At 41.8% G+C, this 16,719-nt stretch overlaps 1 protein-coding gene across 2 annotated transcripts in view; it reads right to left on the bottom strand.

Moving 5' to 3' along the window:
- The window catches only part of RAP1A (RAP1A, member of RAS oncogene family), a 94,467-nt gene that overhangs the window by 60,355 nt on the left and 17,393 nt on the right, over positions 1-16,719 (bottom strand). The gene's annotated exons all lie outside the window — the stretch shown is intronic.

Raw genomic sequence — 16,719 nt, 5'->3', positions numbered from 1 at the left:
TGATGGTGTCTCCGCGGCTGTTGATTTACATGCTTTTGCATTTTTCCCATAAGGGATGGGGGCATTGCTCTAGATCACTGCGTTGAGAAACATGTGATGGTGTCTCCGCAGTGTTGGATGTTGATCTCCATGAGGTCACTCATCCTTATGTTCATAGCCTTTCACTAGGCATTGCTCCTACTAGCCAGTTTCCTACTCCACACTGATGAGGGGCAATACCCCGAAACAGCTGTCTGTGGATGGATACCATGTTTTGGCATAGGTGGTTTCCTTCATTGGAGACTGCCCTTCCCGTGGTTGTTCCTTCCCGGGGAAAGACCTGGCTAGTCATTGCTTGCGTTGAGAAACATGTGATGGTGTCTCCGCGGCTGTTGATTCACAAGTAACACATTGGCATACGGATTCCCACAAATATGGCTAGGGCCATTACTTTGCAAGTGATATGAATATACTACCAGGGCTGTGGCGTCGGAGTTAGTTTTGGTTGGAGTCGGAGTCGGTAGAAATGTACTGACTCCAGCTTTAAAAAAAAATGTATTAATATTTCATAATTGAACTTTCATATGAATTTTATAAATGTTACTCAAATATATATGTTCTATCAAACTATGAACAACAGTGATAAGCAGTTCTGCTGGAGATAGAGACATTTCTTAAGGCCCTTTTACATTTAGCGATGCACCAGCGATCCAACCCGGTCAGGATCGCTGGTGCATCGCTAAATGATCGCTAGTGAGCTTTCATACAGAAAGACCTCACAGCGATGCAGCAGCGACGCAGCGCACGATACTTACCATTCACACACAGCGATCCTGCGTCCTCCCGCCCGCCTCCACGCGTCGCTGGACGTCACAGCAGGAAGCCCAGCAGGAAGCAGACGACGAGAAATGGAGCCGGACATTCTCGCGCGATCAGCGATGAGCAGCGGGGGAGCCGGTCGCTGGTAAGTATCACACATAGCGATATCGCTAGCAATATCGCTATAACGTCACAAAACCAGTGACGTGCTAGCGATATTGCTTAGTGTAAAACCCCCTTTACTTCTTGTGTGTCACTGTTCTCCACTGCCCTTATCTAATCTTATACTTGGTTAACCTCATGCTGCCCCAACCCCCCTACTTACAATGTATGAAACTGAAAGTGAAAATGTGTTGCAAATTCTTAGTAGTAAAGCTCCTCCTCTAGACTAGATCATACTAGGTGTGCGTCTTCCAAGCATCTCACAGCTGCCTGCTACTCAGAAGAGGAAGACTGTAAGAAGTATTATCCTTTCAACAAACTTTGCATCAGTTAACTGTGAGTACATGAGGAATAATAACAGTATTACTGACCACTATATCAGTTGTACGACCTGGCAATAATTTTGTACAATTGTTTTTAGGAAAAACAATTGTCATTTGGATTGTGAATGCAGAATTAAAAACCTGAGAATGTGAAAGAAGCATCACATTAAATCAACTGTATTTGAACATTTCACCATCACTCAAGATAGAAAACATTATGTCTCTCAGTGTATGACCAATGATCCAGACGAAAACAAATGCTGTGAAGCCAAGATGAGTGCATATTCAGGCAAAGATAAAAATGCTCCTACCAGAGCTTCTAATCTAAAGAGACATTTACAGCGCTTTCATCCAGAAGTACTGAAAACAGTGGATGAGAAAGACTGCATCCAAACCAATGAACCAGTGCCCAGCTCTTCCAGCCAAACAAAGGAGCAGAGAACTTTGCAGCCATCAGTTGCAAGATATTTTGTCAGTGACAAAGTTACTGTGACAATGACAGTAGATACATTTAAAAAACAGATCATAGAGCTTGTTGTAAAGGATAGTGTGCCTATTTCATTATTTTCACGACCAGCTTTTATGTGTCTGAATGGGGAAATGGCCCGCAAGCTTGGTGTTTCTCTGGAGAGAGAGAGTATTAGAAAATTAGTAATCGAAGAAGCTTTTAAACAAAAGGAAGAACTTAAAAAAAACTCTCAAGGGACTCTCTGTTTCTTAAAATGGATGCCTGCACACGTCACAGAGTGAACTATTTTGCCATCAATGTCCGATTTGTGATAAAAATGAAATAGTTACCAAGACATTGGCAGTAAGAGACACCAAAGCTCATCACACCAGTGAGTTTCTCCAGGTCTTGGTGGAAAGGTTCTGCAAGACTATGAACTTAAAAAAGAGCAAGTTCTTTCTGTCGTAACTGACAATGCTTCAAATATGATAAGTACTATTAAGCTAATGAATGAGAGTAATGATGGTGACCAGCAGCTAGAAGAACATTCTGGGTCCACAGACACAGAAATGTTTGAAATAGAGGAACACAGTATTGTAACTGAGGAGCAAACTGAAGTTGCTTCAGATGAACAGCAACATGATAGTTTAGATGATCTTGTTGAAACTGTGTCAATATGTTCTTTCATTCATCACATGCGCTGTGTTGTGCATACGCTACAGCTGGCTATAAGAGACAGTCTGCAAGAAGGACATGCTGCTGCACTGATTGGCAAGGTGAGAAAATTGGCTACTGTTGCCAGAACCCCTAAAGTTGACTCAATTTTGAAGAGACGTGCTGGAAAAGGGGCAATTATTGATCAAGCCACACGATGGGGCAGTACTTACTTAATAATTCAGCGCTTGGTTGAACTGAAAACCTTTCTTGTAGACATGGCTAACCCTCAACTGACGCTAAATGAAAGTCAGTGGAATCAGGTGACTGAGCTGGAAAAATTGCTAGAGCACCCATTTACAGTGACTAAAAAAATTACAAGCAGAGGACTTAACTCCAGGTATTTTCTTAAAGGAGTGGAAGAACCTGATGTTTCGCCTGTCCCAAAGAGGAGGGTTAATTGCAAGTGGCATTGCTACATCAATGAAACGGAGAGAGGAGCTACTATTACAAAATAACATTCTTTTGGCAGCTGTTTATATAGACCCAATGCATCGGATTCTTCTAGATGATCAACAGCTAAGTAAAGGAAAAGAAGCTCTGTTTGAAATAGCAGTAAGGATGAAAGGGTTGCAGAACAGTCAGGAGGAACAAGAAGAATTTGGTCGTCCTGCCACATCTTCACCCTCATCATCAACTGATGAATTTAATTTCGAAAAATATTTGGATCACAAGGACCGTGCAAATCGTTCCCGCATAGAAGAGTCATCCCCATCAAGGAACACAGCCAGTACATTTCAGCAGAATTTTTCATGTGCACTAAAAGAAATTGAGAAATTTGACCGTTCATCAAAAACAGTGCAACAAGCGATTCCTCTGTATCCTGACATTGTCAGAGATGTTGCCCGAGTGGTTACTGCTTTGCCACCAACACAAGTTAGTGTAGAGGTTGTTATCTGCTCGCAAAATAATTAGATCAGATTTGAGGGCATCCATGAAGGAGGATCTGACAGAGGCAATACTTTTTCTGAGGACAAATTTATAGATTTCTTCTTATTAACTGCATAAAAGTGTTTATTGCATATTTACTTACAGTTTAGAAAAGTTTATAAGAGAGTTATTTGCTATATTCTAATTGTATTCTAATAAATGTAGTTTTTGCTCTAAGTGGTCTGATTACTTATATGATGGTGAGAAACTGAATAAGCACGATGTTTAATATTTTACAACAGTAAATTTGTTGTTATGAATTGGCCATTTATGAAGGAGTCGGAGCCGGAGTCGGAGCCTGATAAAATCCAGGAGTCGGAGTCGCAACTGTGGCTTACCGACTCCACAGCCCTGTATACTACCAACTGTCGTCTCGGTGACTTGGCCAGTCTTAACCCCTTAGTGACAGCCATTTTGCAGCATAATGACCGGGCCAATTTTTACAAATCTGACCACTGTCACTTTATGAGGTTATAGCTCTGGAACGCTTTAACAGATCCCTGCTGATTTTTTCGTGACATATTGTACTTCATGTTAGTGGTAAAATTTCTTCTATATGACTTGTGTTTAGTTATGAAAAAAACAGAAATATGGTGAAAATTTTGCAATTTTCAAACGTAATTTTTATGCCCTTGAATCAAAGACATGTCACACTAATTTCTTAATAAAATTTCCCACATATCTAATTTACATCAGCAGAATTTTAAAAACTTTTTTTTTGGTTGTTAGGAAGTTAAGGGTAAAAAGTTGACCAGTATACTTCTAATTTTTTACAACAATTTTTTTTTTTTTTTTTTTAGGGACCACATCATATTTAAAGTTATTTTGAGGGGTGTACAAGACAGAAAATACCCAAAAATGACACCATTCTAAAAACTGGACCCCTCAAGGTGCTCAAAAGCAAATGCAAGAAGTTTATTAACCCTTTATGTGCTTCACAGGAACTGAAGCAGTATGGAAGGAAAAAAAAAAAGTAACATTCCTTTTTTTTTTTTTTTTTTTTTTTTTTTTGCAAAAAATTTACTTCAGAACCAATTTTTTATTTTCACAAGTGTCAGAAGAGTAAACGAACCACAAAATTGGTTGTACAATTTTTCCTGAATACACCGATACCCCATAAGTGGGGGTAAACCACTTTTTGGGCGCACAGCAGAGCTCGCCTATGGGGGTGATAAGGGTGGGGTATTTATTTTTTTTGATCACAGAGTTTATCACAGTGATCAAAATGAATGAATGAATGAATGAATGAATGAATGAATCTGCCGGTCAATTCGACGGGGGCACTGCGCATGCCATTTGCAAGATGGCGGCGCCCATGAAGGATCTGGGAGGGACACCGGAACGGACACAGGAGGTGGGGGGGGGGGGGGGCGGAGAGAAGGGGGAAGGAAGCAGATGCTGATGGCAGCGGCAGATCGCCGCCATCAGTCAGTGGCGGGGGGGGGCTCGGATCTCGGTCTCCTGCCATGGCCGATGCTATTGCTGCATAGTCATGGCTGGATTGTAATATTTCACCAAGTTTCATAGCTGAAATATTACACATCACTCTGGCTGTTAAAAATGAAACAGCCAATAAGAGCGATAGTAGCCATGGGGGGGGGGGTAAGCCACCCCCCCGGAGTGAAGTACAAAGGGTCCTGCATTTGCGGGTCGGGTGACCTTTCAGTGACCCCGGTCAACCGACCCGCAGGGGGGCTATCAATTCATGGGTCGGACTGGCACCGACTTTCATGACGCCTACGTGGCGTCAAAGGTCGGGAAGGGGTTAAGCACAGTATACTGTGCTGTACGTCACTCCAACAAGCAGCAGATACCATATTGGAGCCAGGAGCATATCCACTGAACACCACTGGTAGGAAACAACAACCTTGGGGATTACTATATTGGACTATTTTATAACTTGGCTCACACAGCCACTTATTCCAGGCACCGGATGTGCATACAGTCTAATTTAGCATTGATATTTGCTTAAATTTACATCTATGTCTCCTTCTAGGACCTAGGAACAACAACCACAGTGGAATACATGTCTTTTTTCAGCTTTCTCATTAGAAAGCGTCTTGACTCCACAGGTATGACTTATTTTCAGTGACTTTAGGTAGCATTCTATATAAGTAACGTCACCTATTCACTTCCCTATCATTACAGGTGACAAACACCGTGTGACCCACACAACCCATTCATTCTGAAAAAAAAGTTGGGTAGGCTTCCCTGTCCTTTTCCTCATTTACCCATAGTATCTTCTTCCACCAACCCAGATTGCGTTTTGTTACATCATGCCTTTTTGAAAATATGAATGTGATGTTTATTTTATTTTCAAAAAACTTCTCTATTCTGAGATTATTTATGTTCCTACATGATTGACCTGTATATTTTTCAATGCGCTTATACCTTAGTACACTGATGAAGGTCTCATAATTACTGAAACATTTGTATTCTACAGCTCTGGCAAAAACTAAGGGTTTGTGCACACGTTACGGAACCGCAGGTAAAGTGACCTGCGGTTTTGCCCAGCGGTTTCACACCTCTACTATGTTAAAGGTGTGAAACCGCTGCGGAAACCAAACAATTGACATGCTGCGGTTTGTAAACCGCGGAAAAAACTGCACCGTCAGCACAGCGTTTTTGAAACCCCATAGGGTTTCATTGTACTGTACTTGGTCAGCGGAACTGCTGCATTTCCGCAGGGGCAAAACCGCTGCGGAAACGCAGCAGAATCAGCACCGTGTGCACACAGCCTGAGAGACCACTGCAAAATTTTCAGTTTGTCTGATTTTTCTCTTTATGGAATAAAATGGCAAACATATCTATAAACTACTGACATGTCTCAGAATTTCCAAGCACTAAATTTTGTATTTATTTTCAGAAAATGAGAAAAATTATCAATATAACAAAAAAAAAAAATGCTGTGCTTGCAGACCTCAAATAATGAAGAAAACAAGTTCATAATCATTTAGAAATAATACTGATGTTTTAACTCAGGAAGAGTTCAGAAATCAGTATTTTGTGGAATAACCATGATTTTTAATCACCGCTTTCGGGCGTCTTGGCATGCTTTCTACCAGTTTTTCACACTGCTTTTGGGTGACCGTATGCCACTCCTGGTACAAAAATTTAAGTAGTTCTTTGCTTGATGGCTTGTGACTATCCATCTTCCTCTTGATTAAATTCCAGAGGTTTTCAATGGGGTTCATGTCTGGAGATAGGGCTAGCCATGACAGGGATTTGATGTGGTGGTCCTTCATCCACACATTGATTGACCTAGCTGTGTGGCATGGTGCATTGTCCTGCTGGAAAAACCAGGCCTCAGAGTTGGGGGACATTGCCTGAGCAGAAGGAATCAACTGTTTTTCCAGGCTTGATTCATAATTCCTTCGCAAAGATTAACCTGCCCAATTCCAGCCTTGCTGAAGCATCCTCTGATCATCACCGATCCTCCACCAAATTTTACAGTGGGTGCAAGACACTGTGGCTTATATGCCACTCCAGGTCTCCGTCTAACCACTAGACGAGGTGTTTGGCAAAGCTGAAAATTAGACTCAGAGAAGATTACCTTACTCAAGTCCTCTATGGTCCAATCCTTATGGTCTTGGACAAACTTCAGCCTGGGTCTCCTATGCGTCTCAGTGGTGAAAGGCTTTCTAGCTCTATACAACTTGAGCCCTGCCTCTAGGAGGCTGTTATGAACTGTTCTTGCAGTGCACTTCACCACAGCTGCCATGTGCCATTCCTTTTGTAGGTCACTTGATGTCATCCTGCGGTTGCTGAGTGACATTCGAATAAAATGACGGTCATCCTGGTCAGTGGAGAGTTCTTTTCACCTTCTGCCGATCTGTAGCTTAGTTGTCCTCAATGCCTGCTGCTTGACCTTGTTGTAATGGACTGCAGTCTTAGAAATTTTAAGGATGGCGGCAACATGATGCTCACTGTATCCCTCTGCTAGTAAAGCCAGAATTGAGCACTTTTCCTCACTCAAGACTCTTATTTTCAACTCCTTTGGCATGGTTAAAAGTTATTTTTACATTCCTATTACTTTTGGGATAGTACTAGCACTTGTTTTGCCATCCAGCTTCTCCTATTGCAAGAGGATTGTGAACACCACAGCAGAGTTTTTTTTATACTTTCCTTCTCTAAATAAGATTTGGTTCAGGTGATCACCTAATCAGAATCACATTAAGTAGGAAGAGGTGTACTCTGGTTGGAATTCAACTGACACTGGAATGGAAGTCAGACATGTAGAGAAGCTGATTTTTTATAAAATTGTGCAGTGGTCTTAATTTTTGCCTGAGTTGTATATTGGACTGCATTAAAGTTCTTCACAGATTATCAAAAGCAGAGTGCCAAGCTCTATTCTATTTCTAATTTTTTTTTTTTAAATCTGACGTGTCACTTTATGTAGTAATAATTCTGAAATTCTTCAACATACCCCACTGATTTTGAGATTGTTTTTTCATGACACATTATATTTTATGGTAATGGTGAATTTAGGTTGCTTTTAATTAAGAAAAATAACAAATTTTATATTTTTTTAAATTGCAATTTTCAAACTTTTAATGCTTATCTCTTTAATCCAGATAGTCATACCACACAAAAACATTAAGTAACATTTCCCTCATGTCTGCTTCACATCAGCACCATTTGTAAAATTTGGTCTTATTTTGTTAGTATTTTAGAAGGTTTAAAAATGTAGCAGTAATTTTTTTACTTTTTCAAGGAAATGTACAAAATGTATTTTTAGGGACCTGCTTGGTTTTGTAGTGACTTTGGGGGTCCTACATATTGGAAACCCCCAAATCTGATAGCACTTTCAAACCCACATACCTCAATGTATTCAAAATTGGTTTAAGGTAGTTCACTGTCCCTTTAGGTACTTTTCAGGTATTAATACCAAGTGACATGACAGGAATGAAAAAAAGTTTTATTTTTACCACCTAAGTTTTTATAACTTCTGAACAGGCCACTGTAGCAGTCAGACTTTAAGGCCATTATTTGGTCATTAGTTACCATGGCAAACGTCAGGACCACATGATCAAGATCTTAGAATGCCAATCGGGTTAAAGAGGAAGCCCACATACTCTTAACCAATTAGATGCTGTAGTCCCTATTGACATCAGCATTTAAGGAGGTTAAATGGCTAAGTTTGGTGCCAACACTGAAAGGGGCTGTTGCAGAAAGTTGTCAGTTAGAGTACGGCTGACAGCTGCTGGATTGACGTCTATATGGGGATGCTATTCTCTTATCTCGGGTCAGTAAAAAGATGTATTGGTGGTCACTAAGGGGTTAAATCATGGGTTACACTGCACCTTCCTTGTAGCGTTACTGAGGGATTTTAACTATTAAATGCAATGTATTGTTTTGAACTTCAGCAGCAAAATAGTTAAAATCAATCAGTAACTACAAAAAGTCAGTGTGTATCCCAGGCCTAAATACTTTTTGGGCGGAGCTGCTCTCTGGCAGACAATTATCAGCCTATGCTCTCTGTCCTACTGACTGATTGCCAGCTTGAGAAGAGGCCGGTAGCCTGGCACCCATCACGTGCAATAACTTCGAAACAATGGTTTATCAGTGGCTGGGAGAGGAGGCAATCGATAATGGATACAGTTCACACACTAACTTTGTTCTAGGGCACAATTAATAGGCAAGAAGAGGGGACTTCACGCTGCCGAATAGCTTTTATATTTGTGAATATTATTGCATATTATTCACATGCTAGATGAGGAGGAACAATAGCTGCCAATAAAGTTCAGTACTACTAAAAAATCTCAGCAGTTTTACCCTGTTAGGCCTCTTTTACACATCAGTGTCTCCGGTACGTGTGGTGACAGTTTTCACATGTACCGAAGACAGACACACGTACACCCATTCAAATGAATGGGACGGTGCAAATGTCAAATGTGTTTCCACGGGCCATGATCCGTGGACAAAACACGCTGACATGTCTGGATTTTTACCATCAGCATGGACGGCAAAAGGTCCTGCACATGGAAAACACACATTGATGTCCTCCAAGTGACATCGGCAACGGGAAAGTAGCACTACTGTAAGCGCTGTTCCCCGGCGGCAGGTGCTGAAGACTGCTCTCATCATTCCCCTGCTCTGCCGGCAATCGGCGCGAGCAGGGGAGAATGATGAAAGTTACAGTGAGGTCCATATAATTTTGGTTCTAGACATTACCACAAACAAAACAATTCAGATGCAGTTGAAGTTCAGACTTTCAGCTTTCATTTGAGGGTATCCACATTAAAATTGGATGAAGGGTTTAGGAGTTTCAGCTCCTTAACATGTGCCACCCTGTTTTTAAAGGGACCAAAAGTAATTGGACAGATTAAATAATTGTAAATAAAATGTTCATTTCTAATACTTAGTTGAAAACCCTTTGCTGGCAATGACTGCCTGAAGTCTTGATCACCAGACGCTGTGTTTCCTCCTTTTTGATGCTCTGCCAGGCCTTCACTGCGGTGGTTTTCAGTTGCTGTTTGTTTGTGGGCCTTTCTGACTGAAGTTTAGTCTTTAACAAGTGAAATGCATGCTCAATTGGGTTGAGATCAGGTGACTGACTTGGCCATTCAAGAATATTCCACTTCTTTGCTTTAATAAACTTCTGGGTTGCTTTGGCTTCATGTTTTGGGTCAATGTCCATCTGTAGTATGAAACGACGACCAATCAGTTTGGCTGCATCTGAGCACACAGTATGGCTCTGAATACCTCAGAATTCATTTGGCTGCTTCTGTCCTGTGTCACATCATCAATAAACACTAGTGACCCAGTGCTACTGGCAGCCATGCATGCCCAAGCCATCACACTGCCTCCGCCGTGTTTTACAGATGATGTGGTATGCTTAGGATCATGAGCTGTACCACGCCGTTGCCATACTTTTCTCTTTCCATCATTCTGGTAGAGGTTGATCTTGGGTTTCATCTGTCCAAAGAATGTTCTTCCAGCACAGTGCTGGCTTTTTTTTTTAGATTTTTTTTTTTTTTTAGAAAAGTCCAGTCTAGCCTTTTTATTCTTGATGCTTATGAGTGGCTTGCACCGTGCAGTGAACCCTCTGTATTTACTTTCATGCAGTCTTCTCTTTATGGTAATTTGGATATTGATACGCCTACCTCCTGGAGAGTGTTGTTCACTTGGTTGGCTGTTGTGAAGGGGTTTCTCTTCACCGTGGAGATTATTCACCACTGTTGTCTTCCGTAGGCACCCAGGTCTTTTTGCATTGATGAGTTCACCAGTGCTTTGTTTCTTTCTCAGGATGTACCAAACTGTAGATTTTGCCACTCCTAATGTTGTAGCAATTTCTCGGATGGGTTTTTTCTGTTTTTGCAGCTTAAGGATGGCTTGTTTCACCAGCATGGAGAGCTCATTTGACAGAATGTTTGCTTCACAGGAAAACCTTCCAAATGCAAGCACCACACCTCAAATCAACTCCAGGCCTTTTATCTGCTTAATTGAGAATGATATAACGAAGGGATTGCCCACACCTGTCCATGAAATAAATAGCCTTGGAGTCAATTGTCCAATTACTTTTGGTCCCTTTAAAAACAGGGTGGCACATGTTAAGGAGCTGAAACGCCTAAACCCTTCATCCAATTTTAATGTGGATACCCTCAAATGAAAGCTGAAAGTCTGAACTACAACTGCATCTGAATTGTTTTGTTTAAAATTCACTGTTGTAATGTCTAGAACCAAAATTAGAAAAATGTTGTTTCTGTCCATATATATATATATATATATATATATATATATATATATATATATATATATATATATATATATATATATATATATATATATATATACACATATACATACACACACACCTAACTGTATATTAACCCCTTCCTGACATGAGACGTACTATCCCGTCCACGGTACCCGGGCCCGTATGACCGGGGACGGGATAGTACGTCTACCGCGATCAGCGGCGCCCACGTGGTGAGCGCCGCTGATCGCGGCCGGGTGTCAGCTGATTATCACAGCTGACACCCGGCACTACGTGTCAGGGGCGGTCACGGACCGCCCCCGACACGTTAACCCCTTGCACACCGCGATCAAACATGATCGCGGTGTACCGGGGGTTAAAGGGAAGCATCGGCAGGGAGGGGGCTCCCTCCGTGCTTCCCTGAGCCCCCCACGGCAGCGCAATGTGCAGCGCTGCTGCGGGGGGCTCCTTTCCTCCAGGCCCCCGAATCCAAGATGGCGACGGGGGCCTGGGGAAGCTGGCTTCCTCAGTGCCTGCAAAGCGCAGGCATGAGGAAGCCTTGTGCACTGCCTGTGACAGATTGCTGATCTGTCACAGTGATCTGTGATGTGACAGATCAGCGATCTGTCACAGGACAGTGATGTCCCACCTGGGACTATGTAATAAAGTAAAAAAAAAAATTAAAAAAAAGTGTAAAAATAAATTTAAAAAAAATCGCCAAATAAATTAGTAAAAAAAAAAATTATTCCCCAATAAATTCATTTTTTGAAAATAATAAAAAAAAAAAAACAATAAAAGTACACATATTAGGTATCGCCGCGTCCGTAACGACCTGCCCTATAAAACTGTCCCATTAGTTAACCCCTTTAGCGAACCCCTTAAAAAATAAAAAACGAAGCAAAAAATAAAGATTTATTATCATACCGCCAAACAAAAAGTGCAATAACGCGCGATCAAAAAGACGCATATAAATATCCATGGTACCGCTGAAAACGTCATCTTGTCCCGCAAAAAACAAGCCGCCACACAGCATCATCAGCGGAAAAATAAAAAAGTTATAACTCGCAGAATAAAGCGATGCAAAAATAATTATTTTTTATATAAAATAGTTTTCATTGCATAAAACCGACAAAAACATAAAAAAACGACCTAAATGAGGTATCGCTGTAACCGTACTGACCCGAAGAATAAAACCGCTTTATCAATTTTACCGCACGCGGAACGGTGTAAACGCACCCCCCCCAAAAGAAATTCATGAAACGCTGGTTTTTGTTCATTCTGCGTCCCAAAAATCGGAATAAAAAGCGATCAAAAAATTTCACGTGCCCGAAAATGGTACCAATAAAAACGTCAACTCGTCCCGCAAAAAATAAGACCTCACATGACTCGGTGGGTCAAAATAAGGAAAAATTATAGCTCTCAATATGTGGTGATGCAAAAACTATTTTTACAATAAAAAGCGTCTTTTAGCGTGCGACAGCCGCCAAACATAAAAACCGCCATAAATAGTAAATCAAACCCCCCGTTATCACCCCCTTAGTTAGGGAAAAATAATAATAAAAAAAAATGTATTTATTTCCATTTTTCCATTAGGGTTAGGGCTAGGGTTAGGGCTAGGGGTGTGTTGGGGTAGGGTTGGGGTAGGGTTAGGGGCGTGTTGGGGTTCGGGTTGGAGTTAGAATTGGGGGTTTCCACTGTTTGGGCACATCAGGGGCTCTCCAAATGCAACATGGCGTCTGATCTCAATTCCAGCCAATTCTGAGTTGAAAAAGTCAAATGGTGCTCCTTCCCTTCCAAGCTCTGCTATGCGCCCAAACAGTGTTTTACCCCCACATGTAGGGTAGCAGCCTACTCAGGACAAATTGCAAAACAATTTTTGGGGTCCAATTTCTCCTGTTACCCTTAGGAAAATAAAAAATTGGGGGCAAAAATATCATTTTTGTGGAAAAAAATGATTTTTTTATTTTCACATCCGAGTGTTATAAACTTCTGTGAAGCACTTGGGGGTTCAAAGTGCTCACCACACATCTAGATAAGTTCCTTGGGGGGTCTAGTTTACAAAATGGTGTCATTTGTGGGGGGTTTCCACTGTTTAGGTACATTAGGGGCTCTCCAAAGGCAACATGACACCCGCAGACCATTCCATCAAAGTCTGCATTCCAAAACGTCACTACTTCCCTTCCGAGCCCCGACGTGTGCCCATACAGTAGTTTTCTCCCACATATGGGGTAGCAGCGTACTCAGGACAAATTGGACAACAACTTTTGGGGTCCAATTTCTCCTGGTACCCTTGGGAAAATAAAAAAATGGTGACTAAAAGATCATGTTTGTGGAAAAAATACGAATTTTTTATTTTCACGCCCGGGCGTTGTAAACTTCTGTGAAGCACTGGGGGGGTCAAAGTGCTCACCACACATCTAGATAAGTTCGTTAGGGGGTCTAGTTTCCAAAATGGTGTCATTTGTGGGGGGGTTCCACTGTTTTGGTACATCAGGAGTTTTCCAAACGCGACATGGTGTCCGATCTCAATTCCAGCCAAAAACGTCAAATGGCGCTGCTTCCCTTCCGAGCTCTGCCATGCGCCCAAATAGTGGTTTACCCCCACATGTGGGGTATCAGCGTACTCAGGACAAATTGCACAATAACTTTTAGGGTCCTGCTACCCTTGGGAAAATAAAAATTGGGGTGAAAAGACCATTTTTGTGGAAAAAATATGATTTTTTAATTGTACCGCTGTACGTTATAAACTTCTGTAAAGCCCTTTTGGGTTCAAAGTTCTCACCACATATCTAGATAAGTTCCTTGGGGGGTCTAGTTTCCAAAATGGGGTCACTTGTAGGGGGTTTCCACTGTTTAGGTACATCAGGGACTCTCCAAACGTGACATGGCGTCCAATCTGAATTCCAGCCAATTTTGCATTGAAAAAGTCAAACGGCGCTCCTTCCATTCTGAGCTCTGCCATGCGCCGAAACAGTCGTTCCCCCCACATATCAGGTATCTGCGTACTCAGGACAAATTGCACAATAACTTTTGCAGTTCAATTTCTCCTGTTACCCTTGTTAAAATAAAAAAAATTGAACCTGAAGTATTTTTTTTATGAAAAAAAGTTAGATGTTCATTTTTTTTTAAATATTCAAAAAAATTCCTGTGACGCACCTAAAGGGTTAATAAACTTCTTGAATGTGGTTTTGAGCACCTTAAGGGGTGCAGTTTTTAGAATGGTGTCACTTTTGGGTATTTTCTATCATATAGACCCCTCAAAGTGGCTTCAAATGTGATGTGGTCCTAAAAATAAAATGGTGTTGTAAAAATGAGAAATCGCTGGTCAACTTTTAACCCTTATAACTTCCTTACCAAAAAAAAATTTTGGTTCCAAAATTGTGCTGATGTAAAGTAAACATGTGGGAAATGTTAGTTATCAAGTTTTTTGTGTGCCGTATCTCTGTGATTTAAGGGCATAAAAATTCAAAGTTGGAAAATTGCGAAATTTTCAAAATTTTCGCCAAATTTCCGTTTTTCTCACAAATAAACGCAAGTTATTTGAACGAAATGTTACCACAAACATGAAGTACAATATGTCACGAGAAAACAATGTCAGAATCACCGGTATCCATGGAAGCGTTCGAGAGTTATGACCTCATAAAGGTACAGTGGTCAGAATTGTAAAAATTGGCCCGGTCATGAACGTGCAAACCACCCTTGGGGGTGAAGGGGTTAAAGTCCAAAAGATGACAGCAGGTGGGGGCTTTTGGGACAATTACTCCCATCATCCGACACTTGCTGCAGCTAATAACAGTGACAGCAGGAGCGGATGATCGGAGTTTCTCAGCCGCCGCCTGCAATCTAATGAAATCAAAGAAAAACCCAACGTAGGTTCTCCTCTATTTTCTTCAACGAACCAGGCAAAACTTACAGCTGGGGGCTGCAACCTTCAGCCGTCCGTTTCAGAAAGGTTGGTTATCAAGAATAGAGGGGTCACCACGCTGTTATTTTTTAAAATTTAAATAAATAAGTAAAAAAAAAAAAAAAAACTGCATGGGCAGTTTTTGACAACCAGCCTTGCTAAAGCAGACAACTGGGGGCTGGTATTCTCAGGCTGGCAAGGTGCCATGGATATTGTCCCCCCCAGCCTAAAAACAGCAGCCCGCAGCTGCCCAGAAGAGGCACGTCTATTAGTTGCACCTTTTCTGGCGCTTTGCTCGGCTCTTCCCACTTGCCCTGTAGTGGTGGCAAGTGGGATTCATATTTGTGGGGTTGATGTCACCTTTGTATTATTAGGCAACATCAAGCCCACGGCTTAGTAATGGAGAGGAGTCTTTAAGACATATACATTATGAATCCGATAGTTACAAGTTAAATAAAGACACAGCAAGAATAAAATCCTTTATGTGAAAAAAGGACAGACTCCTTTATTAATCTCAATTCAACCATCACCTAATTCCAAGCAAAGCCCTCGATCTCCTGTAATAAAAAATAAAACAAACAATATACCATACCTGTCAGTCATTGTGTCCCACGCTGTAATCCATGTTTGGGGCTAAATAGTTTTCAACCTGGAAGGTGCCAAGATGCGACCGTCCTGGCTGAAAACCACTGGTGAATGAGCTGCTGAGAGTGCAGCATCATTCACCAGCAGTGACATCATCGCGGCCAGGCTGAACTTGGGTGACCTCAGGACTGTGGGAAAATGCCAGTGATGAGGCAAATGCGATCTTTTGATTGCCAGTTATTGCATTTTAATGCAATGTGGTGGCGACCAAAAAAAAAAAAAAAAAAAAAAAATTCTGGCGTTTTTACTTTTTTTTCCTCACCACGCTGTTTAGCGATCAGGTTAATTTTTTTTTTTTTTGATAGATTGGGCGATTCTGAACTCGGCGATACCAAATGTGTAGGTTTGATTTTTTTTATTGTTTTATTTTGAATGGGGCAAAAGAGGGGCGATTTCAAAGGTTTCCATGGGAGGCTAGAAGCTGCCATAACCCGATTGGTTCTGCTACATACCAGCGATGATCAGATCACCTCTATGTAGCAGAATTACTCACTTGCTATTACTCCCAGCAAGCCAGCAGTGACAACCATAGAGGTCTCCAGGAGACTCTGGTTGTCATGCCAACCCATCAGTGACCCACGATCACGTGACGGAGGTCACAGATGGGCGGGTTTCCGGCGCGATTGCTAAAATTGCATGTTAAATGGGTTAACAGCCGCGGGTGAATCGCAATTCCATCGTCAGCTGTTCCGGGCACATGTCAGCTATTCAAAACAGCTGACATGTGCTGGGAAAGCTGTGGGCTCCGGCGGGGAGGGAGTCCGATATGGGCGTACTATTATGCCCAATGTTGGAAAGTGGTTAAGAGAACACAGAAGCACTAAGCTAATCAAGTGCTCCAGCATACGGGAAACCTTGTCGAGATAGCTGCTAACTGAACAACTGGCCAGTCATGGCCGGGGTCGCGGTTACAGACGCTGCTCTGTACCCTCAGAAGAGTGACTGAACCCCCCCCCCCCACTGAAACTTGAACGCTGCTGGAGGGAAGTTAATTTTCTCATCGCAGCATTAAGGGTAAGTGAGGGCGCCGTGCAGGATTGTAACGCCATTAACATGGATACACCTAAATAAAATGGGAATGGTTAGTGATATTAAC

Source organism: Dendrobates tinctorius, unplaced genomic scaffold, assembly GCF_039654945.1.
Source record: "Dendrobates tinctorius isolate UK_male_01 unplaced genomic scaffold, ASM3965494v1 ptg000246l, whole genome shotgun sequence".
In the NCBI taxonomy this organism is placed as follows: domain Eukaryota; kingdom Metazoa; phylum Chordata; class Amphibia; order Anura; family Dendrobatidae; genus Dendrobates; species Dendrobates tinctorius.
Note: the sequence above shows the minus strand (reverse complement) of the source record. Positions and strands in the feature narration are given on the sequence as shown.